This window comes from Carassius auratus, unplaced genomic scaffold (genome assembly GCF_003368295.1).
Source record: "Carassius auratus strain Wakin unplaced genomic scaffold, ASM336829v1 scaf_tig00214126, whole genome shotgun sequence".
In the NCBI taxonomy this organism is placed as follows: domain Eukaryota; kingdom Metazoa; phylum Chordata; class Actinopteri; order Cypriniformes; family Cyprinidae; genus Carassius; species Carassius auratus.
The window spans coordinates 96,016-123,338 of record NW_020527530.1 but is presented as its reverse complement, the minus strand read 5'-3'; the positions used below and the strand labels follow the sequence as shown (position 1 = coordinate 123,338).

Here is a 27,323-nt window from a genome sequence, read left to right as displayed (position 1 = left end):
GTCCGTTGGCTGTAATCTGTGTCAGAATCGATTTTACCGGAACATTGCCTAGTGACCCAAGACAAAAATTCCATGCTTTATCAGATATGTACCACTGTTTCATCCTTGTTTTGGATTTGTTTTAATGTCAAAGTACTCTGTCAAATGTTTTTTGTGATTTTGCGGAGAGTTTTCTCATGCAAATGTGTTATTGTGCATTTGTATTCAAGCACTCAGGACAGAATTTTCTTTCACTTTGTTTTCGTTCATTTTCCAAAGCAATATGTTAAGTAGTAGTTCAAAGGACTACTTATTGGTTTAATATGGGACAGTTTGAACCAATCTGGGCATGGGAGTGGGACTAAGCGTCAACTATCATTTCTGTTTGGCTCAGAGGAGCGAAAGCATTGGTTTCTTCTGACGAATCAATTTGTTGTCAATGTGATGATGTAATCACGTGCACTACGCTGGCGGCTGTCTCAGTCTCTGAGTGTTCAGCGCTAAGATCAATCGTTGTCGGGAAACCCAGCCCAGAACTTTACACACAGGCAAACACGGCATGTGTAACGCAGGAAAGCGCGTTCCTATAGTCTAGTAAAGTAGTGTAGTTACCAATATTATTAGTGTAATGCGTTACTTTACTTCGTTACCAAAAAAAGTAATATAGTTACTGTAATCTTTTACTTTGTAACTTGTTACCCCAACACTGCTATTTCCTTTCATCCTCGACCCCCCCACTCAAAGACATAGTTTCATCCAACATCCATTCTTCCACCATTCCTTCACTTCTTTCCCCTCCCTCTACCTCCTTCCCCCCTATATCCTCACATCCTTGACTCCCCCACTCAAAGACATCCTTTCATCCCCAACATCTATTCTTCCACATTTCTTTCAGCCATTGTCAGGGCTGCCTCTCGTCTAACTGCAGGCGCCTTCTCACCTGCGCATTCTGTGATGGAACCATGCGAGAAACTCCTGCTCTCAGCACCCTACGACACCAGCAGACTGACTTGCAGATCATCTATGCACTCCTATCAAGAACCTGACATAGTCACAGGCCACTAGCACAAGAGGCTGAATTAAATCAATTAAATTAAATTAAATCTTCTCTCCACGACACTCGCATTTCAACCATTAACCATATCATCACAAACACAGAATACTCATTCACTTAGCAAGCCACAGATCTTGGCTGGCCAAAGCCAATACCACTAAATGCCAAGTCTGGCCTATCCATCAATAATCTGGTGAGGCTTCTGGGAAGGTGCCATTAATTAATCGTGAGCCACATTCAATTGCAGAAGCAGCCCTAGTATGTTAGTCTCTTTCCGAAGCTACAACGAATTCTTACTAACAACCACAGTCTCCTTACATAATTCACCTCCTCGAAGACTTCAGATAGTTGCACCTTCATCTGCACCACCATAAATGAGGATATCCACACTAATCTACGTTTCACTGAACTCTACCTTCCATTTTCAGAGTAGAAACCTCAAAGCCTCACACTTCATCTGAGCTAGATAGACGTGCTAAGCGTCAGCTACCAGGACTTCCAGGCCACCTTTACAATGCCATCCAGATAATACCTCAAGGGAAATCCTTTGCGTCAGACATTCTGTCAAAAGCAGAAACCATCTCTTCAGACTACAGAGTCCCATTAGATAAACACGCAATGGAAATGTGCCTCCAGCAACAAATGGAACAACACATACATACTAAACATGAATATGAATCCTTAAGCTATCCAATAGTTATTAAAAGACATACACAATAAGAGATTAGAAACATTATAGTCAAATGTGTGGGTTACATATGAATGAATATAGAGTTAAGCGATGGACTGATATTCATTTATAAGTCCTTCTGAGTTCATTTTGGTTCATCTATATCTATAAAAGACAGTTCCTGTGCCATTATCTGACATAAGAAGGTTCTGTGGAGACCAGAGGTTAAAAGGCCCCCTTAGGAATTTCAGTCTGGTTCTGCTAGATGGGGGAATTCAATCAAAGGATCTTGTTTAATATTCTCATGGGTTTACATGTGATGGTCGGCTTTGCATCTCAATTACTTGCCCCAAATTTGACAATCTCTTCTCCAAATGGAAATTGTCAATAATTGTTCTAGTGGTGTTAATGTCAAAAGCTGTTCTGTGAAAGAGTTGGTTGGTTGGTTATCTTGCTTCTGACTTGTGGCACTAGGAATTATTTACAACATCCTGTTGCCTTTCTGAGGAATTCGGTCTTGATCGACTCTTTAATTTCCGGCCCTTTTCACATTTTATCGCTATCTGCACATCTCATCCATGAGTAGCATTTTTGGAGAGCAAGCACTTGGGAGTTTGAGAAGTTGAATAAGAAATAAAGCTATAGTAAGCCTCTTTATTAAAATATAATAATAATACAAGCAATAATACGAGGAATAATACAAACATTGTCATATTCACTCAGTATTACTTGATCTAATTCACAAATATTTCAATTAAAGTTAAGTAGAAATCAATTGTACTCAGTTGTGTTTTAGGCACTAAAACAGTCCAAAACTTTATAGTCAATCGCATTTTTATATTGGAAATAATGAAGATTTTGTTGCCGCCCCAGACTGGCCACTCCCTGGCCAACCCTATGAAAACATCCTGGCTCTGCCACTGTCTTGGGCACAATAAATTAAATACAGTCGGTTGTAGCCTATTATTTTTAATTTTTTATTTTTTTAAGTTGCATTTGAAGAGTTTGGTTCCTATTTTATTGTAATATTATATTAATATATTAATTAGTAAAAATTTGTGTTCTTTACCAAGAAAGTGGAAAAATAAAAAACACTATTTTCTTTTTCAAACTTTAATATTATATTAATATATTAATTAGTAAAAATGTGTGTTCTTTACCAAGAAAGTGAAAAGATAAAAACCACTATTTTCTTTTTCAAACTTTCACATAGCACCTCTAGGTTATAACATAAAATCCAGGTTTTGATTTTTCAAAGATTTATTACAAAATTGTATTTTTTTTTTCCCAAAACACAATAAATCAATGATACTTTTTATCTCAAAATGCAATAAATCCCTTGAATCAATATGAAAGTTATTTTTCATATTGAAACTGATGAAAATACACAACATAGTAAGTTGAATCCACATATGAAAGCCTCTGAACTTGGCCAATACTAATTATATTATATCATAATCAAAACCTATATACAGGCACTGTATATCGCTTGCGAAATGAATTCAACAGATCAAATATCGATTTAAATGAGGGCAATGTAGTGATACTGAAAACAGCCCAAAGTCTACTTTAGCATTACTTATGTTAATTATCAGTACGTCTTTCATTCAGTAATATAAAAAACATGTCTAGTTTTACATGCTGCTTCTTTGAGCTGAAGGCTATGTGCACGGCCTGCAAGTTAATGGCTTCAAATTAATCAAATCTCATACATTTAGATGACTTATGCCTTCAATCAAGCCACAAGTATTATCAAATATTACTATCTACTGATTACCATACTGAGTTCCTGTTACACAATCTGAAAGTAACAAGTTATGGGAAGCTTAGTTTCTCCACCCTCCTTATTATGATATGTATATATATATACTGAATCTAGCCAGCGAAAGCTCATTATCATTGATCGTCTTCATCATGATCATCATCTCTCTGCTCCTGCTGGCCTCTCTGCTGCCACACCTGACCTTCACTGGTGAGACTGATTTAAAAAATGATAATTAAACAAAGTTTTTTGTAGCACATTACAGTAAGACAGTGAGGAGGAACAATAATAATAAACATTTTCTCTCTCAGCTCATGTGAATGTGGGTATAGTGAACGGCAAGGAAGCAACACCCCACTCCAGACCTTACATGGTGTCTGTTCAAGTAAAGGAGCGTCATACCTGTGGTGGATTCCCTCATCTCTGATAGATTTGTCATGACTGCTGCACATTGCCTAAACAAGTAAGACAAACAATATCTTAGTTAATTGTATATTTTAGATATAACCCTATAGTCTAACAGTCTACTAATGAGAGTTACTGTAGTTGACAGTTGCAACTTTGTAGAATGTCTAAAGTAGACTACTTTTAGTATTATTATAAGTTAGTAATTATGTTTTAGATAATATAATTAAATGATTAATTATTTTAAATACTAAAACTGATAAATAAATAAATACAAAATATATTAATATAATATGATTTAGTAATATATTAATAATATTAATTGAATGATTTCATAATTTTTTGTTTAAAATAAATAAATAAATACTAAAATACTTTTTACTATCCCTTAATATAATACACATATAACAATATTAATAATTAATAATTATTAATTAATAATTTATAGTATATAAAAATACATAAATAATATTTACATTTCATGAAAATGACTACAACCATATATTGTACTGTAAAATATTTATTATAACTTTGGCTACCAAATCAGCACACTTCCAGAACATGTTTATTTATTTCATCCTTTATTTTTTACAAGGATAGTCCCCACTGAGATGCAAATCTCTTCTTCCAGGGAGTCCGGGCAATAAATAATTATTGAACAAATTTAGAGTCATTTCACTAAAACCTATACAACTCAGCCTCTGTAATAAAAGTTTTATGATCTACAGAGTCAAATGCTTTATCTACAAATTAATGCTGCACAATATTGTTTACTGTCCAAACATTTAACAGTATGATTTGTAACCAGCATAGCTTCTGTAATAGTACTATGACCCGATCTAAAGCCTGACTGAAATTCATTTAAAAATGTATTTTCAGTTAAGAACGGTTTCACTTGATCATTAACCAAAGATTCAGATATTTTGCCAACACAGACAACCTTTGCCAATAGTTATCCAAAACTGATGGGTCACACCTTTTTACAAAGGGAAAACCTGTACTGATTTTCATCCACAAGGAATAACATTTGAAGTTAAACTCAAGTAAAAAAAATAAGAGATGGGCTCTGTTATAAGTTCTATTTTATCAGACCCCTGATGATTTAGGATTAAGGTTACTTTATGAACTTGTGTAGCTAAAATGGGAGTAAAACTAAACAGCTTAATAGTACAACACAAAGTACATTACATGCTTTCTTGTTCCCTTAAATGTCTATAGTCGTGGGACTACTCCCACATAAATAAAGTGTCTATTAAAAGCATTTATTATATTCTCTCTGTCTTTAATTATACTCTCATTTAATTTCATATAACAGGTAGATCGGTATAGGTTTTTTTATGGTACAAAGTTATTGCAAAATAAAAGTTGTCATTTTAACAGTTCTCCAGTTGTGACGGTTGTGCTAGGTGCACATGACCTACGGAAAAAGAGTGAGAATTCAGTCCGATACAAAGTGGATTCATTACCATCAGCATCCAGACTACACCGAGGCATCCTTTTTTAATGACATCCTGCTTTTGAAGGTAACAAACTGCACTTATTTTAGCTGACTTATTCAACTTTCACTCAGAATAACAGCCAATAAAATAATTAAATATTTTTATTAATGATGCTGTCGTTTTTGGTTTACAGTTAGACAGAATTGTACGACTAAATGATAATATCAAGTGGATATCCATACCAGCAGAAGGAAGTGATATCAAAGCAGGTTCAGTTTGCAGTGTCGCAGGCTGGGGACGTTTAGAAACTAACGGCAAGAAAAGCGATCACCTCATGGAGACAGACGTGAAGGTCATGAATAATACGGAATGTGAACGTAAATGGGGGAAGAACTACTTTTCAACTTCACAGATGATGTGTGTTCATGGAAATGGAGGAAGCTGTGATGTATGTAAAAAATATTTGATTCACCATATCTTATGTTAACTAGTTTTAGTTATGAATTATGACAGCATGTGACTGAAGTGCTGATCTGTTTCTTAACAGGGGGATTCAGGAGGTCCTTTGGTTTGTGGAGACACTGCAGTTGGTGTCACATCTTTTGGTGACCCTGCTCGCTGTAATTCCCCCAAGCAACCCGAAGTTTATATTAAGATTTCAGCATATATTACATGGATAAAGAAAATAACTGGAAATATAATTTGAATCTTGCAGATAAAATGGGGTGTTTTTATTTTAATTTTTTATTTTGCTTGAGTTGATTTACCTCCCAAATCATATTTTAATAAAAAATAACATACATTAATAAATGCTGTCTAGATTTTTAATTAATCAGAAATGGTATTTGAAACCCGAAATAAAACTGCAGACAAGACAGTTTGATATTTGAATACAACCATCATAGACATTTACAGAACACTATTGAAAATAAAGGCAAAAGAACATGCCTACTGACTATGCAAGAATTTTTTTTAACACTGATAATAATAATAAATGTTTAAGCAAATAACCATATTAGAATGATTACTGAAAGAACATGTGACTCTGAAAACTGGAGTAATGGCTGCTGAAAATTCGGCTTTGCCATCACAGGAATAAATTACAGTTTTAAATTTACTACATTATAATATTAATAATAATAATAACAGTTATTTTAAATTGTAATAATATTTCACAGTATCATGTAATACTGTATACCATTATTACTGTATATACAGCCTTGGTTAGCATAAAACTTAAGGAATCGTACAAACGTTTGAACTGCGATGTATTTTTTGATCTCTATAAACTACAAACATATTTAGAACAAAAAGCCAAAAATGAACCCTTAAAAGCATACCTCGGGTCTTTAGCGACCCGGAGCATCATTCTCTACCCTCTCCCTCCTTCCTTTTTTACAGTTAGACATCAACTTTTTTAGTATTCCTCAATCTATTCGTTATAAACGTAATATAACAGTTAAATATAAAAGAATGCTTGTTTTCTGATTAATGTTCTGATTGTTTGTATAAAAGTGTAGCTACAGACCTAAGGTATGTTAATGTACAAGTATTTTTCCTTGCGCGACTATATTTTACATATCTGATGGCTCAATTTCTGCAATGCATATTTTTTCCTAAAGGTGGCGCTGTTTGATACACAAAGATGACGTGATGTTTCACTCATAATTATCGCAAGCATAAAACAAACCAGGGTCGTGCACAGGCAGTGGCCTGGAGGCTAGAGCCACTGCCCCTTTGCCCTCATCAGCTGAGTTGCCCTCCTCACCAATCCCCCCATCAACCCCAGCTCAAAGTGGTCTGTTACAGCTCTGCTAAAGATCTGGTGATTCTGCTAATCTGCATGCTGTGTCTATTCAAATAATTGTATCCGATCAGATCTAATATAAATAACACAAAATTATCTATTGTTGGCACACTTTGTAAACAAAAAAGCAGAAAAAATGGGCCTTTGCAAAAAAGAAGACAGCCAGAGAGAGGGAGAGAAAGAGAGAGAAAGTACGAAGGGAAGCTGCTAACGACAGTTCAACATTGCAAACATGAATACAAAGCTCCAGCAAGCGAGCAGGTTAATCATCATATAGAATATTTAGCAGTTGTCACACTTTAATTCTTGTAATTCTATATATTTAATGGCAAAGCACTGAAGGTACTTAAGCCCTTTTTCTAACCATTAGCGGGATTTTCTTGTTCTTCTTGTTCTTCTTCTTCTTCTTCCGCCGCAAGTCTATGGCAGCCTAAAGAACCGCTTTCAGGAAAAGTTGTGAAATTTGGCACACTGATATTGGACAGTCTAAACATTAACCACAGCAAGTTTGGAGTCTTAAAGTCCAACTCTCTAGCACCACCACTTGTCCAAATTTTAAAATTTATTTATGCTAATAACATTTGAACCATAAGGCACAAAATTACAATTATTTTTCCTCTGAATCCTTGGCTCATGCCAAGTCGAATGAAGACCAAAAAATTTCCACTATTTTTAATTGTTCATAAAACTTACTTTATAGAACTCGTCCTAGACATTTTGTCTGATTCTCACGAAAAGTGGCTCAGAACATCTTCATACCATGCTGCAAAAAGTTCAAGTCGATTACTTTACTTTACTTTACTTTACTTTATTGGTTTATAGTAATGTGGACAACCTCTTTTAATGAAAAGAGCAGCTTTAGCCTCTACGGCTAATTTCCAGCTGTAGTCCCCAGCCAGTTGTTAATTGGCATACATCAATAAATACATTACAATTAAAACAAGGCTTAAGCAAGAGCTTAGACAAACAAACAAGGTGGTACAAAATTTAAACAGACAAGCAGGCACAAATTACAAAGACATAAAAGCAGGTCGAGCAATAAACTAGAGAAAATTGACACCAAAGATAATCATGCAAAGGCCACATTGAAGCACATATAAGACATAGCATTGAGACAGTCAGCAGAGATCAAGTGGCAGAAGCATGATCATGTCACATCTAGTGCGCACATCACATCTAGCATATTAATGTGTGCAGGTGTAATTGTCGATTAGCCAATTTTTAAGGTGTGCAGTAAAAGTCGAATACATATGTATGTTTTAATTGTAATGGGCAATGAGTTCCAGTTATGTATTGCAGTTAAAGAAAATGATAATTGACCAAATGTACTTTTTCTGAGTGGGATTACTAGATCGCCACATGTGGTGCTTCTGGTATTATGACTGCTGTTATTACGTTGGATTATGAATGAATTGAAAGGAGGCGGAGCGGTATTATTTAAAATTTTGTAAACCAGACAAATATTTTTGTATTTGATTACATTTTCCCAGCTCAGCAGTTTATAGTTTTTAAGGATTATACAATGGTGTAAACTGTTAGGCTTCTGGTCCAAAATTTTAAGAGTTTGTGTGATGAGCTGTTAGTTTGTCCCCAGCTTGTCAGACAATATGTTAGATGTGACATAATCATTGCATCCATAAATAATTTAGCAGCATTAAAAGTAAGGGCACTTCTAATATATCTAAAATTAGCTAAACTAAACTTGACCCTATTGCAGACTTTCTTAATATGTGTTTTAAAAGAGAGATTAGAATCAATAATAATGCCCAGATATTTAAATTGGGGCACAATAGTAATGTTTTGACCCGAAATTGATACCAGTTAAATATGACTCAAACCATTTAATTGCAGAGGGGGAAAAATTAAAAGTAGAGAGTTTGGCAATAAGGACCTGATGGTTGACTGTGTCAAATGCTTTACGGAGGTCTAAAAACACAGCGCCAACAACACCTCCCTTGTCCACCATTGCTCTAACAGTCTCTAAAAAGTAACAGTTAGTCGTTTCTGCGGAGTGATGGGCCCGGAAGCCAAACTGCATCGGATGAAGTGTGAAGGGACTATTATTAAGAAAAGAGACAAGCTGCTCTGACACACATTTTTCAGCAACCTTAGAGACTACTGGAAGAATACTAATTGGGCGGTAGTTAGATATGTTCCGTGGGTCATTTGACTTAAATACAATTGCAGTCTTCCAGGTGGTTGGAAATATCCCCTCTAGTACTGACTGATTAAAAATTTGTGTGATAGGGTAAGATAGATGTTCTTTCAGGCATTTAAGCATTTTCGAGTCCATTCCATAAATATCTTTTGTTGATGAGATTTTAAGAGAATTAATAATTGCCTGAGTTTTTACTTCACAGATAGGTTGAATGCTAAAAGAAGGCATGTTTTCAACTATTGTGACAACTTTTCCAGTTATTAGGGAAAAATTCTGTGCGATTTCATTCACAGAATTAATAAAACATTCATTAAAAGCTACAGCTATTTGAGCTGGGTCTTGAATTAGTTTACCATTCAGGTTCAATTCTAACTGGTTTCTAATCTTATGGCTAATTCCCATCACATTCTTAATCTGTTCCCAGATCAGTTTTGTGTTACCTTTTCCCTCATTAATAATTGTCATAAAAAATTGGCTTTAGCCTTTGTTATCACTTTAATCACTTGATTACGTAATGAAGTGAACCTATACCTATCACTATTTAATTTTGTTTTTAATGATCTTTTTAAAGCGGAGTCTCTTTCTTTCATCAAATTAAATATTTCAGAATTGAGCCAGGGGAGTGCATTTGCTTTTTTCTTTCCTTTTACCTCTCTAGTAAACTCCTTAACTAGGTTTTGTGGCTTGGTAGAAAACATTTTGCTAACTTCTTCTATGTTAATCCCAGTAAATATATCTATCCAATTAGTCTGCTGTACTGCCTTTTGAAAATTATCCATTTCATTCTTAGGAATCCTAAGTTGCTCCACGGGTTTATTAGAATGATGAAATCGCTTTTTTGTAAGTTTTCTAGACAGTAGAGTCAGATTATGATCAGACAGTCCAGTAATAAAATTAAATGTTTTTACAATTCTTTCAGGCTTGTTACTGAATATTAAATCTATCTGTGTCTGAGACGATGTGGTTATTCTAGTAGGACCTTCCAACAATTGAGTAAAATCCAGACTATCTGTAATCTGTTTAAGGGATTTCCTATTAGTCTTATTAAGCCAGTTACAGTTAAGATCACCAAGCAGTATTACCTCAGTTTTAAAATCACATGCTTGAAGTAGCTTTTTAAAAGTGACATAAAAATCATTATTAGAGGAGGGTGGACGATATACAACAATTAACACAAAATACATTTCAGGTGAGAGCAGTATATTCACCCCAATACACTCCAAATCATGGTCAAAAGGCCAACATATCTGCTGACAGTTAATGTGATCTTTTATGTTAATCATTACCCCTCCCCCTCTTCCCTCACATCTATCCCGTCTAAAAATAGTATACCCTGGTACATGTAATGCAGCAGATGGAGAGTTTTTATGTAACCAAGATTCTGTCAGACCTAAAAAATCTAAGTTGGAGTTAATAAGAAGATGATGTACTTCTTCAGACTTTGGGCTGAGGCTACGGATGTTCATATGCCCTCCAAATAGACCCCTTGGTTTGAGTTGTTGATCCCAGATCAGTCGAGAGTGATTGACAGTTTTAAAAAAGTTCAGTTTGCGGTGTTTTTTCAAAGCAGGGTTTGTAATGTTTTTGAAACAACTGTGGGTTGTATCGTGCAGATTTTCACGCTTACCTTGAGCGCAATGACCAGTTACCTTGACATCCGCACGATATGATCTCCTCAACGGCGACAGCCCCGCCGCCGTCGGTCCACGCACTGAAAGATGGCCAGTCAAGGCCCTCAGCACTCACCAAGCCGGTGTCTCAGCCAGCTTCGTCCGAGATCTTCGCTCCCCGTCATTGATAAATCCACCTGCCGGTCGATGCCGAATGAGCCCCAGCCCCTCAGTGGCGACTAGTGCGCTCGCTGGTGCCTTACAGCTGGCGTCCCGGAAAATCGGACCTGGGCACGGGTGCACATCTCCGGACAGCAACAGGTAGAGTATGATGATAATCCCACTGTCACTTTGGTGTGTGCCCCGGACTGCATTATTTCGCTTGTGTTGATCCCGGCCGACCGCAGTGTTTACAAACATCTGCATTAAAATGTGCTTTCCATATCCGAAATGCTTTACTGACATTGTTTCTCGATACACTGATATATTATGGGAAACTTGCTGTGTGTTTACACACTGTCCCGAATCTGTGAGGTTTAAAATAATTCCAAAAACTAAAAGTGCCAGGAGAGCTCCTGACGCACCTGTCCCGTTGACTGCCGCCATTCCCTTCCAATGGTTTCACCATTCTCGAATAACCTAATGAAAGGTTTGCCACAAAAAAACTAATAAAAATAAATAATAATAATAATTCACAAAATATGTCTCTTTAGATCCGGTGCACGAGTGAGGGAAGGATGGAACATGATATTGACAGATGGATCGGTGCAGCTTCTGCAGTAATGCGGTCGCTGTACCGGTCTGTCGTGGTGAAGAAGGAGCTGAGCTGTAAGGCAAAGCTCTCGATTTACCGGTCAATCTACGTTCCTACTCTCACCTATGGTCATGAGCTGTGGGTCATGACCAAAAGGACAAGATCCCGGATACAGGCATCTGAAATGATCTTCTCCGTCGGGTGGCTGGGCGCTCCCTTAGAGATAGGGTGAGAAGCTCGGTCACTCGGGAGGAGCTCAGAGTAGAGCCGTTGCTCCTCCACATCGAGAGGAGCCAGCTGAGGTGGCTCGGGCATCTATTTCGGATGCCTCCTGAACGCCTTCCCAGGGAGGTGTTCCAGGCACGTCTCACCGGGAAGAGGCCCCGGGGAAGACCTAGGACACGCTGGAGGGACTGGAAGAAGTGGCTAGGCAGAGGGAAGTCTGGGCGTCTCTGCTTAGACTGTTGCCCCCGCGACCCGGCCCCGGATAAGCGGAAGATGATGGATGGATGAATAGATTCAGTGCATCATGCCGAGTTGAACAATACCAAATGTTTCCATGTCAGCCATTTTGAATTTTGTCCAAAATTGCAACATTTTAAGAATGCTTAGACTTTACTATTACAAAAATCAGTATGCAGCTTTGGCACCATGCCCTGATGGCACTCAAAAAGTTTTGGGCTCAAAAGTTCATGACGTAGTGACCAGGAAGCTATAAAAGCACATGATGTGGAATGAAGCAAACTCTGACAGGGATGCTGGAAGTATGGCCTTGAGATGCAGCGTCTCGTTCCCTTCGGGGAACCATGGTTACATATGAAACCTGGGACGTTCTCCTTCAGGAACTCGAGCTGCATCTGAAAACTCTATGGGAAAGAGAATGCCCACGCCGCCAGACTTACAAGTCCCTGCCTAGTGTGTATACAAGGATCACAGCTAAGGCAAGAGAAAGAAGAGCAGTGATTGGCTCGCAGATCTTAACCATAAAATCAAATGAATGCGAGGGGCGTGGACTGTCCAGCTGCATTGCAGATGTCCTGTATAGACACAGCTGACAAGAAGGCCTTGGAGATTGCCATACTTCGGTTTGAGTGAGCCTTGACTCCCAATGTTGAGGGGAGATCAGAGGACTCAAGGTTTTAGGAAAGCATCCTGATCAACCACTTAGCATAAGCTTCTTCTGGACGGAGGCCTCAGACTCAGTGCACCGCACAGGAAACATGTAACCAGAGAGTGTCTGCCCACTGAATGGCCACCAAGAGGGGTGCGGGTAGGCTGTAATGCCCACCACATTGACCCTCAGGGTGGAGTGGGTCAACCCTGCAGAGAGAAGGACCTGCAGGAACTCCAGAACTGTCCCAACTGGGCAAATAACTGGGTAGAGCTGGCAGTCTTTGCATCAGGAGGTGAAAGGTTTCCATCTCAAGGCATACAGTTTCCTCATGGAGGGAGTTCTGGATTGGAGGATGATCTCAGCAACCTCGGTTGAGAGACCAGAAGCTACGAGGGGCCACTCCCTTAATTTCCATAGCTCCGGGCAGGGATGGAATATTGAGTCCTCTACCTGTGAGGAGAGTCTCCTCCTGAAGGTAATCTCCCATGGAGCGCCGTCAAGGAGAGAAATCAGATCGGAGAAACATACTCGGCCCGACCAGAACGGGGCTAATAATAGGAGACTGACCCTGTCCCGGAGTACTCTCAGCAGAACTCCTGGGAGTAGAGCGATCAGGGGAAAAGCGTACAGACGAAGCCTCGGCCAAGTCTGCACCATAGCATCCATCCCAAGTGGAGCCGGATGAGTCAGAAAAAATCAAAGGAGACAGTGCGATGTCATCTGAGTCGCAAACAGATCCACCTGACAAAATATTATCCAAATCTGTTTCACCACATTGGGGTGAAGTTTCCAATCTCCGGGCCTTGGCCCCTGCCTCAACAGGATTTCTGCTCCCATATTCAGATACCCAGGAATGTGAACTGCTCTCAGCAAGAAGAGTTTGCCCTGGGACCACACAAAGCTCTGGTATGCTAGTTTGTACAAACTGCATGAGCACAGACCCCTTTGTGGTCCCAGACAACAGACATACCAATTTTCACTAGCAAATCCGAACTGCCTGTCGGCCATTTTGATTTGGGCCACTGCCCCTCAAAATGTCTTTGCACAGCCCTGAAACAAATTAATATCATCAGCAAAAACTGAACTGGCTTTACAGCAGAGACATATATTATACACTATTTGCAATTTAACATAAAAGTCACTGTTATTTAATGCTGGATGTGGTAAATAAGCTACCAGTGATCAAACTATTGTGGTCATATACTGTGGTCATATATGAAGTCACTGAAAAGGACAGTTGAGAATATGGCTGAAATCGTGAATATGAGGCATATGCTGAATGTACTGTGGAAGTGTGCTCTGACGATGACAGTGATGGTAAAATCATCTGCTCAAACTGAACCTTTTTAACTTTCAAAAGGAAATGACAAATGCCTTATATTATTCTTCAGTTACTGTTCTTTAAATATCAAGATCATTTTTTTTTTTTGCTATTGCAGCAGTTAGAGGTCAATGCATGCTGGATATACTGTATACTGTAGGTCTGAGACTCTAAAGACCCGAATATATAATAATGATTAGCGAAACATTAATCATTTAAGCGTTAAAAGAGTGTTTGTAGGAATTTAAGAACAAAACAGAGTAAAACATTGCAATTGTAGGGAAAGTTGCTATTTTATACTATGTTCATTCTGAGTTTATCTTCCTAAAGACCTCTCTCTCTATCTCTCTCTCTCATAACTAATTTTCACATGATAGTACATCTGATAAAAAGTTGTTGAAATTATACAACCGCCTGTGTTTACCACATGTTAGTTTGGTAATCTGATTATAGATTGGCTTCCAGATGTGTTGCTTTTAATACAATAATCAAGGTATGCTAATTGTCTTCAGTTAATTACAAAACAAAACAACAACAACAACAAAAACTATTACTTAATCACAGGTTGAAAATATTTTATGATACTGTTTTTATCTCTGGACAGAGAGATGTGGCTGAAGCCTATGAGCTCAACTGCAGTTCTAGTTGCATAACTGTTACAATCCAACCACATCCACCCTGGCCATGTTGAAATTTCTCAGAACAAACTATCTTTTGTTGTCATCAAAAAGAGTACATATATATGTAGAATCATCTGAATAGGTGTGTAGGCTATTTAGTTGCATCTACTTTAAAACAACTCTCAATTTTCATCAACATTTTCAGTAAGAACTTGATCTTACATTGACCGAGTTAGAAATACTAGACCACAGAAATAGTAAATTAATATACGAATGTATTTTTTTCTCTCTTTTCAATTGATAGTTCTAGTGAAAATAGTTATTCAGTGTTCATGTTGTGTATCTACAGCTCACTTTAATTTGCTCTAGAACATTAGATCATCATAATGTTCTGGAACCTGGTTTGTGAAATAGTTACCAGAAACTCAGTATCTCCGCCCACCCTTTTGTTTCTAGTGTTTTGTCAGTGAGAGCTCACTGATTGTCTTCATGATGACCATCATCTCTCTGCTCCTGCTGGCCTCTCTGCTGCCACACCTGACCTTCACTGGTGAGACTGACTCAACTACTGAATTAATCTGCAGAATAATACAATTAACAGAACTCTCTTGCTTTCTCAGCTTGTGTGAATAAGGGAATAGTGAATGGCACAGAAGCAAAACCCCACTCCAGACCTCACATGGTTTCTGTTCAGAAGAACTGGCTACATATCTGAGTGGATTCCTCATCTCTGATGAGTTTGTCTTGACTGCCGCACATTGACGAGATATGTAGAGTGTCTTGTTTAGAAATGTCCATTCTTGAATTTGACATTCTATAGTCTGAAAGACAAAACTGAATGTTAATATGTTAAATATGTTTGATTTGAACAGTTCAGAGACTCTCACAGTTGCGGTTGGTGCACATATCCTAAAAAAAAGAGACTGAAGGTTCTGTCTGCATCAGAGTGAAGTCACCTACCACCAGCATCCAAGAATAAATAAAAATTAATACATGTTTGGTACAACATGTGATTAAAACTTTCAGTGTGTCACATCATCAACTGGTGAATTGAAATCTGCTTTCGCGCTTTGACTGGCGCAGAGCCAGATCGGACGCACTGAGCGCTGGTCATATTATCACAAATATTCAGTGTTTTCAACCATATAATGCTTATTTTAGGTTTAAGACATTTAAATACACATAAGTAACAGTTTGTAAAATTTACGCTCATGTCTATGGAAACGGCTATAATGATCCTTACAAATATAATCTAACTTCATGCTTTTATTGATATCATATAGATTCCGAGGTAACTATAAAGTTTACTCTTCTCCGAGTTCACTGGATACTTACTTCAACGTGCTTCATGAGGAAAGGATGATCGTTACATTCTAAAATAACGGTCATCTAAAGAAACTCACTCTGGGGGCTCATATAGAATATTTTAAACTCATGTGCGAAAGGGTTAATGAGAAGCTGCAGTATGTTTAGTACTGTCCCTTTAAGAGATGCACACACTCTTTTCTCTCTTGCCTGTTTACTTTCACTTTATACATAATTAACTGTTTTTAAATGTAAATCTTGTGTGTTTTTGACCGTATTAGCACAATCAGACGATAACTAATCAGGTGCTGTTTGACCGGAATTTTTGTGAATGGACCACAGACGGTATAGGTATGGACGCTACGGGGGAACTTTGAATAAACACATGCTAGAACAGCATGTGAATAAAACGTTTCACCGGCAAGGTCTTAAAGCACACGCAAATAATGTAATTTTGTGATTGCAAATAAGTTTAATGTGTCTCGCGAATTGCAGTTGGAGCTAGAGCTGCGAGACATATTACAGCGGATTCATGTGAATTCAAATTTTTCAACTCTAACTCCTAGAGCTTTAACTATACAAACTCCAAACTCGGGTCAGACTTTCAGACTGTTCTCCCTGAAGCCCTAGACTCAATTAAACTACCATTCTATGTCTATCTATCTATCTATCTATCTATCTAGTCGCCTGCTAGTCATGCTAGAAACATGCTTATCATGCTAGAAACATGCTAATCATGCTAGAAACATGCTAGTGACATGTTAATCATGCTAGAAACATGCTAGCGACATGGTAACCATGCTGGAAACATGGTAGCAACATGCTAATCATGCTAGAAACATGGTAGCGACATGCTAACCATGCTAAATACATGCTACCGACAAGCTAGTCATACTAGAAAACATGCTTATAATGCTAGAAACATGCTAGCAAAATACCAATCATGCTAGAAACATGCTAGCGACATGTTAATCATGCTAGAAACATGCTAGTGACATGCTAACCATGCAAGATACATGCTAGCGACATATTAATCATGCTGAAAACATGCTAGCGACATGCTATCCATGCTGGAATCATGCTAGCGACATGCTAATCATGCTAGAAACATGCTAATGACATGCCAATCATGCTAGAAACATGCTAGTGACATTCTAACCATGCAAGATACATGCTAGCGACATATTAATAATGCTAAAAACATGCTAGCGACATGCTATCCATGCTAGAAACATGATAGTGACATGCTAGTCATGGTAGAAACATGCTATCAACATGCTAATCATGCTAGAAACATGCTAGCAACATACTAGTAACATGCTAATCATGGTAGAAGTCAAGTCAAGTCAAGTCTGCTTTATTGTCAGTTCTTCCACATGTACAGTACATACATGCAGATAATCGAAATTGCGTTACTCTCAGATCCCCGGTGCACACAGATAACATTAACATTAAAGCCTAAAAATCTAGATCAAATATGAAATGTAGATACAACTATACAATAAGGGAATGTAAAAAATACATATAATAAAATAAAAAATAAAGTTAAATAAAGCAGTGCAAGTGTAACACCCGCGAAGAATGCACGGAAGGAAATAATTTGGTTTCACAGCTACTTCTATGTATGTGTGGGGCCGGATCAGAAGACTACGTTCGCTCAGGAGTCAGGATTGCAGCAGGAGAAAGAACACAACAACAACTTCTGGAAAAGGTAAGTATTTATGTAGATTTTGATTGTTTGAAAGAGCAAAAGAATAACAATTTGAATAGACAATGGTAAATCTCAAGTGAACCAAACACTTTTCAATTAATGGAAATAACTACTTACAGTAGTCACTTTAACTCTCACTTTATGTAAAGCTCCTAAATACCTCTTAATATGTTTATCTATTATTTGATTATATTAATTATATATTTATATTTATTTTATACTTATTTATCTATAGTTTAATGAGATTATGATTTAATATATATAACTCTTTGGTTTGATACAACTTCACACTCTTGAAAATGTAAATTCAAAGTTTCACTCTTAAAATAACCAACAATGTTTTACACTCTTTCAGAAAACTCAACAGAAAGTAAACAACAAAAATGCACAGGTAAATAACCAGATGAAAAGGTATCAGTCCAAAGCAAATGCTTAGTCCTTTGAAATAAATGTCCAACGTGGAAACAAAAATACTCAGATCCTTGAGTGAAAAGAGTTTCGATGCTTAGCAAAAAATGTGTCCAAAAAGTAAAAAACAGGTTTACACAATATTTCCTACCAGTGTGATGAACAACTTCCAGATTCTATGAAATGGGATGGCTCGCCAGTTTCTGCAACCGTGTGTCTCTCTCTCTCTCGATGGACAGCAGAAACAATTCTCCCAAACGTCAACAAAACTCCAGATCCAGAATCAGCATTGCTCTCAGGAACATCAATAAACAAAGAAGAGAGAGAGAAAAGAAAAGAAACCAACAAAAAAAAAACCCAACCTTGCAAAACAAGGCAGAAAATTACAATTAATATCAGAGCTCTCAATATCAAAAGCATATTTCAGTAACACACTGAAAAAATGTACAATTGCACTCACAATATACACATCTCTTTTCCTTTAAACACATTTCTCATTAAAATACAACAACTGATTTGCTCAACTTACTCAACCCATATAAATCAATGCGTTAGCCATTAGCTAAGACCGCATGGTTAGCATAACTCCCTGTGCTTAGCATCACACTTTCAGCACATATTATTGACATAAAATAACCATTTGACCACAAATCAACATATATACACATATATTTTTCTTCTAAAACATTGAACAGAAATAAAGCATAATTTAGACGTTTGTTTTGTAGTGAAACACTACACTAACTAATTTATATAAAGGACAGACAAATACATATACATGTAATTCACTTACCAAGAAAATAGTGAGTAAACAGAACAATCCCGGATGGAAAAATAAAAATCTCTCTTTTGGTTTCTCTCGAGTGAATTAACTTTTTTCTGTTTCCTATTTTCTTCAGATCCAGTGCAATCGCAATCGTCTAATGTAAGCACCACTTTACTGCTAACGAGCGAACACTATTCTCATATTTCAAAACACTTCTCTTACAGATCGACTTAACTTAAAACACTTTAAATCTCTGTTCAAAAGCTGTTTTTGCTAAATCGCCATGTCTCCGCTTCTCACCGTTCTCTCCCTTTTTCTGTTTTTCTTTTTTGACGTCAACCTTGAGGGAGGGGTTACTCTTAAACAGCCAGTTTCTAATTTTACTTATTTTCCTAGACATTTTCTGTTATTAATTATTTCACTTAGTATAAGTTGAGAATTCGATATATAATATGAATATGAATAAAATAATGGGATGATATTAATAAAATAGTCTTATTTTATTTACATATGTGGTAATATATATTTTTCTCTATTCACAGGTGCTGGCTCTTGTAACCTGGGTTACATCCTCCCTCACGGAATATATGCACGTCCCTGTGCATTTACACATCGATGATAGGGGGAATCACAGACTCTTCAAAGGAGCACTCGACTGCCTTACTTAAGCCTTGCAATAAGGACTGAAACACTGTGGTGAGTGGATTTCCTAATGTGGGGTATTCAAACTTTTTAGGGGGTGTCGCTCTCTCTGTGAGCGTCTGGGAATAATATCCTCAAGATCAGCATTTTCGGTCTGTTCTTTCTGTGAAACTGCAACATGACGGTTTTCATTTGCCTCACTGCTTTTCTCCTCACTCAGTAACTCAGTACTTCCTGCATTTTCCTCCACAGGTTGCTCTTCAGGTAAGTATTCGTCCACAGGTTCCACTGAAAAATCCTCTTCGGATTCCAGGGCAGGTAAGCTCTTCCTCACAGGCTCAGGTACAGGTAAGCCAGATGTTCCTTCCAGAACACGAGGTAAGTAACTTGTAACAATCTCAATGTCAGATTCTAAGGATCTCCCTGGAACACTACATAGGATTTGTTCATCCTCAGACTCTTGGCTTTCGGCGACAGATTCTGATCCCAGCACCTCTACATCATTAGAAGAACTCCTGGTCTTAGGTTTCCTAGTAACCTTTCCCTTAGATTGTATATCAGGACTGCTTGGCTGCAAAAACCCACAGGGTAATAACAGGTCTCGATGCAAAGTCCTTAGAGAGCCTGTCTTTCCTTCTGGCTGGACAGCGTAAACAGGTAAATCACGAATCCTTTTGACAACTACATAAACTCCTTGCTCCCATTTGTCAGCCAATTTGTGTTTACCCCTTAGTCTCACATTCTTCACAAGAACTCTGTCTCCTTCTTCCAGATTAGAAGCGACCACTCCTTTGTCGAATCTCCTTTTGTTACGTCCAGCCACTTTCTCAGCATTCTTAGTAGCTATGTCATAACTTTCTCGCAATCTTGCTTTCAAATCTTGCACATATTGGGAATGTGACTTTGTAGGGGCATCCACCGGTAATCCAAAAGCCAAATCAACTGGCAACCTGGGTTGCCGTCCGAACATAAGTTCGTAAGGTGTGTATCCCGTAGTGTCGTTCCGGGTACAATTATAAGCATGTACCAGGGGCTTTACGAATTCCTTCCACTGAGATTTCTTCTCATTCTCCAGTGTTCCCAACATTTGGAGAAGTGTGCGATTAAATCGCTCCACAGGGTTCCCTCTTGGATGGTAAGGGGTGGTTCGGACTTTACGTATTCCGGCAATCTTACACAGTTCTTTTATCATTTTTGACTCAAAGTCTGCCCCCTGGTCGCTATGCAATTTTTCTGGGAACCCATAGTGTACAAAGTAATTGTCCCATAGACTTTTGGCAACAGTCTGAGCAGTTTGATTCCTGGTTGGTATCACAACTGCATACTTGGTGAAGTGATCTGTAATAACCAGGATGTTCTTGGTATTACTCCGATCTGGTTCCAAAGACAGAAAGTCTATGCACACCAGCTCCAGTGGCATGCTAGTTTTTATGCTCACCAAGGGTGCTGCTCTTTCCGGTGCGGTCTTTCTACGAACGCAACGTTCACATGTCCTGATCTTTTTCTCCACTGCTTGAGACATTCTTGGCCAAAAGAATCTTGATCTGACAAGATCTAAAGTTCTGTCAGTTCCCAGATGACCCATATCATCGTGGAGACTTCTCAACACTGTACTTCTAAGAAAAATGGGAAGCGCCAACTGATACAAGGGAACCCCGTGATCTTGTTTCTTTCTGTACAATATCCCATTCTTTAACTCAAGTCGATTCCATTCCTTGAACCACAACCGCAAAGTAGACGACTGATTCCCAAGATTACTGGGCTTCTTACCACTCTCCAATCCTTCTATGACAGCTTTTATCTCTGAATCTTTTCTCTGCAGGTCTGCTAAAGACGATGGAGACAGCTGAGGGAGATCTGGAAGACCATGCTCATCCTCCTGCTGGAACTCTTTGGGCAAAGCATCTTCATGGCAAGTGAGGGATTCGATCAAGGTAAGTGAAATATCAGAAGGGCTTGAATTCTCAGCTGATCCAACCACTTGATGTCTGTCACATATCGCTTTTATGGTGTCTGCAAGAACAACAGATGGCTCAGCTTCTTGCTCCATGAAATGGTGCAGAGCGAACTGTTTGATTCCTTCTCTTTCTTTCCGTGAGACCCAGTCATCAAGAAGTTCACCATGTGGTCGGCGAGAGAGCCCATCGGCATCCAGATTTTGGCTGCCAGCTCTGTACTGCAGCTTGAAGTTATAGGTTGATAAGCTGGACAACCAACGGTAACTAATGGCATCAAGCTTTGCCGAGGTAAGGATGTATGTCAGAGGATTACTATCCGTGACAACAGTGAACTCCGCTCCGTAAAGATAATCACTGAATTTGGAGGTAACTGCCCATTTCAGCGCCAGGAACTCTAATTTATGTGCAGGGTATCGGCTCTCTCCTTTCGTCAGTCCTCTGCTGGCAAAAGCTATAACTCTCTTCTGCCCTTCTTGCTCCTGATATAAAGCTGCGCCCAGCCCTGTGGTGCTGGCATCTGTGTGTAGCACATAGGGGAGCTTGGGGTTAGCGAAACCAAGTACAGGCGCAGACGTACGCTTGTCAATGATGGAATCAAAGGCAATTTGACACTCTGGAGTCCATCTCTCATGAAACTCCTCTTTGGGATTGAAATATCCATCTTTCAACCTCTTACTCCTACTCTTTTGGAGTGGAGGGTATCCAGCCGTGAGATCTGTAAGAGGCTTCACTATCTTAGAGAAATCCCGGACGAATCTTCTGTAATACCCGGCAAACCCTAGGAAGGACTTTAACTCTTTTAGATTCGTTGGCCTCGGCCAAGTCTTCAGAGCTTCAGTTTTCGAGGGATCTGTCTCCACTCCACTCTGAGAGACAATATGGCCCAGATATTTTACAGATGTCTGGAAGAAATGGCATTTCTCAGGAGATAGCTTTAATCCATACTCCTTCAGATGATTAAAGACACGTAACAACCTTGCTTCGTGCTCTTCCAGAGTTTCTGAGAACACAATGAGATCGTCGATAAACACCAACACCTCTTTTCGATTTAGGTCCCCCATGCAACGCTCCATCAATCTTTGAAACGTGCTCGGTGCATTGGATATTCCTTGTGGCATTCGATTGAATTCCCAGAATCCAAATGGGCAAACGAACGCTGTCTTACACTTGTCTGTTTCTTCCATTTCGATCTGGTAGAATCCCGATTTTAGGTCAAGCACGGAGAACCACTTCGACCCAGTCAACGTGGAAAAGACTTCCTCCAAGTTTGGAAGCGCATAAGCATCCTTAATTGTCTGCAAATTAAGCTTCCTAAAATCGATGCACAATCTTACTCCACCATTTTTCTTACGAACCACAACAATGGGCGAGGCAAATGAGGATTCGGACTCGCGTATGATTCCAGCTGACAATAACTCTTGGAGGTGAGCTCTCACAGCATCGACGTCCTGAGGGTGAATAGGTCTAGCCCTATGCTTGAACGGTGTCTCATTGCTTAGTTTTATTTGATGTTTCACTTTTGTCGTGTGACCATAATCAAGGTCATGCTGCGAGAAGACTTCAGGCCTAGAACTCAGAAACTTTGAGATCCTCTCCTTCCATTCTGCAGATAAAGGGGAGTCTCCAAAATCAAAGGTGAGGTTGCCAGTGTTACGTTCTCTCTCCACTGGTTCCTTGCTTAAACCTTGATGCTGGCCCATGATCCTCTGGACTGCATGGATTTCCGCTAACACAGTTTTAGGAGTAAGTCGTATGTCAGTTTGTGTCTCATTCCTCAGCAGGACTGATAACTTAGTTGGATGCTTATGGGGTAGAGAGTGCAGACAGCTTGCAATCAAGATTCCATTCGGCAAAGGAATCGATGGTGGTTCAAGGGCCACCCATCCTTTCATGTAGGGCCCATTCAGATGAACTGCACCATCCAAAACTACTGTACTTTTTGCAGGTATAACTTCCACAGAGGTCCCTTTCACTTTTACACACCCAAGGTTCTCGCTGGTAGCTCGAATCCACCTGGCCTCCAACACTCTAAGTACTGCCTGATATCCACAAAGACTGGACTGAAGCTTCACTGAACTCTCTTTGGCACTCTTGCTATACAACACATCAAGGGAGTTAGTTCCAACTAGGATCTGTGGGGAACTCGTCAAGTCTGGCACCACCAACGCCAAAGTAGGAATTTCAACTTCCACCCCAATGAACGTTGCAGGAAACTTTAGGGTTAACTCAATGTATCCTAAGTATGGTACAGCCTGACCGTTAGCCCCTTCAACTTCTAACAGGTTACCCAGTGGTTTCAAGGGAGAGTCTGTCAGATTATTTTCATAAAATGATTGAGGGACCGTAGTCACTTGTGAGCCTGTATCTAGCAGACAGTTCACTTTTTTGTCTCCAATCATAACTTCTGCCGTACACTTCACTCCTACTTACCCTTTGGGCAAGCAGTTTGACGGCGGTGTGTTATGTCTATCTGTATCAACGTTCTGTTCAAAACATTCAGGGCGATAGTCTGAATGTATGGTCTTCGTATGCCCTCCTACAAAGACCTTCTTTAGTTTAAAGGCTGAGTAGGCCTTCCATACTGAGAGTCCCAAGCACGCTGCTGCTCTCTCAGCTTAGCCCTTTTCTCCGTCACCTTAGCAGGGTTCGCTGCATTTTCGCAATTAACTGCCAGGTGTCCATCTTCTCCACAGGAAAAACAATACCAAGCACGAGGCCTATCAGTCCTCAATGAGCTTTTCCTGGGGTCATTGTTCCTCACTGTATCAAGCGGTCTCTGCATATAGAATGCTTGAGGTGTCTGACGAATAGCACTCTGAGCTTGCAGTTCAGCCACTTGACTTCGCAGCTTACGAATCTCTGATTCCTCCAAATCGCTTGATTTTGAACTTTGGGCTACTGACTCCTTCACTGCCGCAACCTGGGTGCTTAACTCCTCCACCATCCCCTTCAGAGCAGTTAGCTCAACCTTCTCAGAGAAACCTTTCTTGTTCTTCTGATCTGGTGGCTGCTTCAGGGCTGTGACTTGAGCCTGAATTTCCACTACTTGCTTCCTTAACAGACTCATTTCAGAATTCTCAGAATGTGGTATATCACAAGGGCAAGCCAACATCTGATTGGAAGGTACTCGAAGCTTTGGAAAACCAGCTGAAGGTTTTGACAGTCCAAGATGTTTCTTCATACGTTCCTCCTTCGAAGCTTGTTTATCTTCTTGAGTACGTATAAGCACTGCCAACTCGGCAAAAGCAGGTGGATGCGCTTCTCTTTTTTCAAGCTGGAGATCTGCGATGAGGCTATTGTCCCAACACCCTCTGCAGAACTGTTTCAGCAAGTAGCGATCCCGCTCTGTTTCCATTATTCCGTTTCGTCTGATCGTCGTACTCAAAATGACCTGCAGCCTGTGCAAGTAACCTGATGGCTTTTCACTCTGATTCTGACAGGTACTCATGAATTTAGCCAGCAGCTCATCACCATCCTCTACAGAACCATACACAGACTCCAAGATCTCAAGATAAGCAGCAGGTAAGGCTGGAGGGTGCACATGCTTCACAACATCAGCTGCTGGAGGTAAGAGACTATCCAGAATTTTCTGGGTTCTATGCAAGTCAGAAATGGAAGGGTCATTCAACAAGAAGTCGACACTCGCACGCCAAGTGTCAAAATCCGGCTCATTTGGGGGACGTGGGGACTTCCCAGAGAAGGCCCTCAGACGAATCAAAGTCTGCTGTGAAGTATTGTCGCTTTTCACTATGTGCTCAACGACCATCCTCTGGACACCGGGTGGGTCTATGATATTTACAGGAAATGTGAGACTGGTGGGTACACTAACATCCTCCGTAGTGACTCTCGAAACAGGTGGGGACACAAAGGTAATCTCACTCTTGGTTGGGTTTTTATTCTCAATATCTTGAGCATCTGTTGCAGGAGGAGGGTTGACAGAATGAGTATCTGCGATTTTCTCCAATTCTTCCTGTAGGACACTCTGAAAAGGCCTCCCACTTTCTTTGGCAATGGCTCTTAATTCTTCAAGATACCCTTCTGTGGCGGTGCGACTAGTGGGCTTAGTGTATGCAGAAGGAAGGGTACGGACACGGAAAGTGACAGCTGGGTCAGAAAGACTGCCTAGAGTCAAGGGCAGAAGGGGAAGTAACTTCTGGATCGCTGAGTTGTGGCTGTATTCAACAATAGCATTTCTATGGAACTCAGACTCTGGGTCGTCAATTATGAGATTTTTGCTAATTGAGCCAAATCTTTGCAAATATTTTTCTATTTCATTGTCAACTTCAGTTAACGTAAGGCCTTCAATCAAAAGTGCGTTCTCTACATTAACGTTTTCCTGTTTCACTATCTCCATCTTTTGCTTTTAAAGATTAAGTTTCTGAGGCTCACAGGTTTATTTTTCTCTGGTTCTTTCACAGACTCTTGTTGCAACCAAGACTCCTGGCTGGCTCGCCAAGTTTTCCCCTGTAACACCCGCGAAGAATGCACGGAAGGAAATAATTTGGTTTCACAGCTACTTCTATGTATGTGTGGGGCCGGATCAGAAGACTACGTTCGCTCAGGAGTCAGGATTGCAGCAGGAGAAAGAACACAACAACAACTTCTGGAAAAGGTAAGTATTTATGTAGATTTTGATTGTTTGAAAGAGCAAAAGAATAACAATTTGAATAGACAATGGTAAATCTCAAGTGAACCAAACACTTTTCAATTAATGGAAATAACTACTTACAGTAGTCACTTTAACTCTCACTTTATGTAAAGCTCCTAAATACCTCTTAATATGTTTATCTATTATTTGATTATATTAATTATATATTTATATTTATTTTATACTTATTTATCTATAGTTTAATGAGATTATGATATAATATATATAACTCTTTGGTTTGATACAACTTCACACTCTTGAAAATGTAAATTCAAAGTTTCACTCTTAAAATAACCAACAATGTTTTACACTCTTTCAGAAAACTCAACAGAAAGTAAACAACAAAAATGCACAGGTAAATAACCAGATGAAAAGGTATCAGTCCAAAGCAAATGCTTAGTCCTTTGAAATAAATGTCCAACGTGGAAACAAAAATACTCAGATCCTTGAGTGAAAAGAGTTTCGATGCTTAGCAAAAAATGTGTCCAAAAAGTAAAAAACAGGTTTACACAATATTTCCTACCAGTGTGATGAACAACTTCCAGATTCTATGAAATGGGATGGCTCGCCAGTTTCTGCAACCGTGTGTCTCTCTCTCTCTCGATGGACAGCAGAAACAATTCTCCCAAACGTCAACAAAACTCCAGATCCAGAATCAGCATTGCTCTCAGGAACATCAATAAACAAAGAAGAGAGAGAGAAAAGAAAAGAAACCAACAAAAAAAAAACCCAACCTTGCAAAACAAGGCAGAAAATTACAATTAATATCAGAGCTCTCAATATCAAAAGCATATTTCAGTAACACACTGAAAAAATGTACAATTGCACTCACAATATACACATCTCTTTTCCTTTAAACACATTTCTCATTAAAATACAACAACTGATTTGCTCAACTTACTCAACCCATATAAATCAATGCGTTAGCCATTAGCTAAGACTGCATGGTTAGCATAACTCCCTGTGCTTAGCATCACACTTTCAGCACATATTATTGACATAAAATAACCATTTGACCACAAATCAACATATATACACATATATTTTTCTTCTAAAACATTGAACATAAATAAAGCATAATTTAGACGTTTGTTTTGTAGTGAAACACTACACTAACTAATTTATATAAAGGACAGACAAATACATATACATGTAATTCACTTACCAAGAAAATAGTGAGTAAACAGAACAA

General features: G+C 39.0%; 3 long non-coding RNA genes and 1 pseudogene across 4 annotated transcripts; 3 read left to right on the top strand and 1 right to left on the bottom strand.

The window, feature by feature from the left end:
- Positions 1-3,606: 3,606 nt before the first annotated feature.
- LOC113091198 (duodenase-1-like) lies at positions 3,607-6,236 on the top strand (annotated as a pseudogene).
- An 11,333-nt stretch (positions 6,237-17,569) lies between these two features.
- LOC113091201 (uncharacterized) lies at positions 17,570-18,473 on the top strand. The gene is made up of 2 exons (XR_003287307.1): positions 17,570-17,709; positions 18,065-18,473. It is a non-coding gene; the product is annotated as an uncharacterized LOC113091201 (long non-coding RNA).
- On the bottom strand, positions 17,699-19,505 carry LOC113091199 (uncharacterized). 2 transcript variants are annotated; one of them, XR_003287304.1, is made up of 2 exons: positions 18,911-19,505; positions 17,699-18,479 (listed from the first exon to the last, which is right to left on the bottom strand). It is a non-coding gene; the product is annotated as an uncharacterized LOC113091199 (long non-coding RNA). The 2 variants fall into 2 exon arrangements; XR_003287305.1 differs by having other exon boundaries at positions 17,699-18,411.
- Positions 19,506-25,957: 6,452 nt separating this feature from the next.
- On the top strand, positions 25,958-26,859 carry LOC113091200 (uncharacterized). The gene is made up of 2 exons (XR_003287306.1): positions 25,958-26,095; positions 26,451-26,859. It is a non-coding gene; the product is annotated as an uncharacterized LOC113091200 (long non-coding RNA).
- The last annotated feature ends 464 nt before the right edge of the window (positions 26,860-27,323 follow it).